The sequence below is a fragment of the Mustela nigripes genome, chromosome 13 (genome assembly GCF_022355385.1).
Source record: "Mustela nigripes isolate SB6536 chromosome 13, MUSNIG.SB6536, whole genome shotgun sequence".
NCBI classification, from domain to species: Eukaryota; Metazoa; Chordata; class Mammalia; order Carnivora; family Mustelidae; genus Mustela; species Mustela nigripes.
Genome location: NC_081569.1, coordinates 135733496 through 135737049, shown reverse-complemented (window position 1 = coordinate 135737049; position 3554 = coordinate 135733496). Strand labels below are relative to the sequence as shown.

General features: G+C 54.1%; 1 long non-coding RNA gene across 1 annotated transcript; it reads right to left on the bottom strand.

Annotated features, from left to right (window-relative positions):
• Nucleotides 1-201: 201 nt before the first annotated feature.
• Nucleotides 202-3157, bottom strand: LOC131998920 (uncharacterized). Its single transcript, XR_009398923.1, has 3 exons — nucleotides 2856-3157; nucleotides 2494-2641; nucleotides 202-574 (listed from the first exon to the last, which is right to left on the bottom strand). It is a non-coding gene; the product is annotated as an uncharacterized LOC131998920 (long non-coding RNA).
• Nucleotides 3158-3554: the final 397 nt, after the last annotated feature.

The following is a 3554-nucleotide window of genomic DNA, read 5'->3' as shown; positions in this document are numbered from 1 at the left end:
CCGAGAAAAATCCTTCTTAAGGGCATCCGATTATGAGCTGCGATCGGGTGAGAGGCCGAAAGAATTAAGAAAGTTCCCGAAACCTCAAAAAATTAGGACCGCATGGCATATTTTTGTAACAGCCGTGCGTGCATGCGTGTGCAGAAGGACACTGGGCAACAGTTCCCACCAAGATGAGAACCTCTCGGGGTCCGAGGCGATACCCAGACGCACACTCCAAATTTGGGCACTCTGTTTTAAATCAGAGAGGCAATTTAATCTATGCTCTACGAGTCAATTTAGCGATGATTGTGGAGGGAAGAAAAGCGCCTTGACAGATACCCAACCGCACGCATACCTTACGCACTCGCAATCCGCTGATCTGTTCTTTAATATATTAAAAATGAGGACTATTACCGGGGCGACTGATTCCTCAACGAACACATTTTCATAGACTTCTGGCATGGTGATTGCTTTGTGTGAAATCGTGTTTGGGTGATAATAAGTAAAATCAGCGGCATGTTTACTGGATGTCCGACCAAGGCGCTTGCTGGCCGCCTCCGGACGCTCCCGATCCTCCCCTGCTGAGCGGAGCCTGCAGGCCGACAAACAATCGCTTAGGAACAGGAGGCGGGCAATTTGCGTGTGTTGCATTTGTTATTCCAATTGCGCCTGGCGACGCAAGCCCTCTGATTGTTTAGTGCCTGGCGGACACTTGTGGGTTTCGGCCGTGGAGGACACTCAGTGCGCGGCACCGCAAGGCGCACCGCCTTCCCGGGGCTCCCGCTTCCCCGCAGACACCGTGCAGCCAGCAGATTGAGGGGCAAGCAGGACGGGGAGCCCCCGCTGCGCAGGGGGTGAGCTCCCTGAGGAAAAGAATAGCCGAATCTCCGGACTACGGTGGCGATTGGTTCCCTGTGTGGTCCCAGAAAGTCCCTTCCGCAAGAGGACAGAGCTTTCAGACTCCCTTTTCCTCATCTTGGACCCAGCTGATAGAGACCCTGCCCTCAGAGGGGGTGGGGATAGCAAGCTCCTTTGCCCCAGGGAAAAGAACTAGAAAAATGCCCCAGGTCTACCCTCAGTATCCCTGGGGAAGGGGCGACAATTACCCAGCCTCGTTAATTCTTAAAGTTGTAAGGGACCCAGTGATTGCTGGCGTTGGTTCCATCAACTAAAACAAAACAAAACAAAACAAAACAAAACAAAAACAAAATACAAAAACCCGGAGACCTAGAGGGGGGAAAATTTGCAAGGTGGCAACCATGAGTCGAGAGCTCTGACGCTCAGACTCCTTGTACAGTGCTCTTCCAGGAATCGGATGGTACCAAGAGCGCACTGCAGAAAAGCAAGGGACGAAATCTAGGGGTTTGCTAAAGCTGATTATTAAAAACAACGGTGTACCAAGTGGAAGGAGGCTGACGCGTGTGTGGTGAGGTCGCTTTATTTAAAAACTAGAAAGCGCTCTTTTTAGAAACATGGCTGACGTGTGTCCGCGCCTTGCCAGTTTGAGCAACTTCACAGAAATGGACTGGGGATCTGCCTCGGTTTTCTGCAGCGCTTCTGCCTCGGCCGGGTTCAGCAGAGGTCTTGGATCTACTAACGCACACGCTGCCCAGAGAACACAAACGTGGCCAAGACTCACTACGGGAGTGGCAGCCTCTAGTCGTCTTCCATCAATTGCCCTGCAGAATCAAACCCAGAAAAGGTTGGCGGGGAATGTGTTCCCGGGGAACTGGTGATTTTTAAAGTCACCCAGGGGGGGGGGGGGGGGGGGCTCTATTCCTAGTTAGTAGCAAAGGGAAAGCGAGGCACTTCTTTCCGTAGACCTGACCTCTCTGAAGGGGAGGGTCACACTCCATCCCCTGGGAGTGGTTTCTATCGTTAATTAAAAAAAAAAAAAAAAAAGAAAAGAAACTGCTGCTGACCCAAACTGAGACCCATCCCGGTCTCGCCCTAACCTCCCCGTACAACATCTTCTTAGTCTGCTCAGCATTCAAAGAAGCAAGAAGCGAGTGGGCCTGAGGATGCAGAGGTCCACGAGGGGAGGCCTAGGAGAAGCGCCGCCGCCTGGCTTCTCCCGGCCGCTCTCGCGCACCGCGGGAGTTCTGCGCCCGGGCGGGACCTACCCTCCGCGCCTCCGTTCCCCTGACCCGGGAACAGCAATTGACAAGTGCCCTTTCCCCTTTGCCCTACCGCCCGGGAGGAGGCAGCCCACAGACGTGGCCATGCCGTAGCCACATCACACAACCCTGCGGGGATCCCTGTTAATTAGCCAGAGAGCAACAGGGAGAAATGGGCGTGAGTTAAAGGCGGTCCTCCTTCGGCAAGCCCGAGCTGCCCCTCAACCCGGCCCTCGGGCCGTTTCGCCGGGGCTTGGCCCTACCCCTATGCCTGGAATGGCTGGAGGTTCCTGTGCGAAGGGCCCAGAAAGGCCATCTCTGCAATACTGGGGTGTGCGCCCGGCCCGCAATGACCTCGGGGGGCTACTTTCGTTCCGCGCGCACCGTCGCCTACCTTCTCAAAGGGCGTTCTGTCGCCCGCGCACCGTCGTGGTCTGGATGCGTCTTCAGCAGCTCCGGCGGACGGCCGGTGCCGCGGCCGCCTGCCGCGAGCAGAGCCCGCTTTCAGCCAGGCCGCTGGGGCTGGAGAGCCCAGCCGGGGCCTGTCGGGTAGAAAGACAGCTAGGGGGCCTGTTACAGTCAGGGAGCCCGCGAGACGGATGGGGGAAAATGCCACATACTGTTGGGGAAGGGGGTGGGGAATCCCCAAAGCCCCATATTCAGATTTTGGATTGAAAATAAAACCAGTATGCGGGAGGAGACACCCCATTTCCAAGAATAATTTTTTAAAAGCAAGAGAAAAAACAGAAAACCTACCGACACCCTCGCGGGGAGCAGCTGGAAGCATCGCTGAAGCGTGCTACTCTGGGTGGCGAAGTCTATTGAGCGGCTGAATTTGGTCTCTGCTGGGTAGGGGCCTTCGGATTCCTAAAGTAATTTTCAGACCCAAAGTGCCTGCGGAAAAAATAGATACACATATTTTAAGAACCACAACGCACCTCTTTCGTCGATTTCGCTTTTACAAATTTTGGCCTTTGCAAAAACAAAAGGGTTGGGGGTGGGGTTAACCAGTTCCACTCGGGAGAGAATCTCGAGATTTAAAAAAAAAATAGAGGAGAAATTTGGCGGTGAGGGCTTGCGGGTCCGGAGGAAGAGCGAACTTTTTAATCTTGAGAAAGGACGTAGCAGCTCCTCTGCATGTTCTGAAACAAACCAAGTTCCGAAATGGGGCAAAAAGTAGCCCTAAAGTAAAACTGGCCACAATGAATTGGAGTTTCTTGCAGAGGAAATCGCACCCAATAATAGGACCCAATCTGAGAAAAAGGGGTGGGGGCGGAGAGGTGGGGCGGCGGGAGTTGTTAACTGCGCCGCACAATGGAATTAATGAGATTAACCCGAGCAATTAGGAAGCCCGCCCAACTCGGCCGGCCCGCGGCGGGGCCGCTGAATGGGAAAGATTAGGTTAATTTCATTAATTTGCAATCCACAATCCCTTTTCTGGCCCCCGCAACCCCC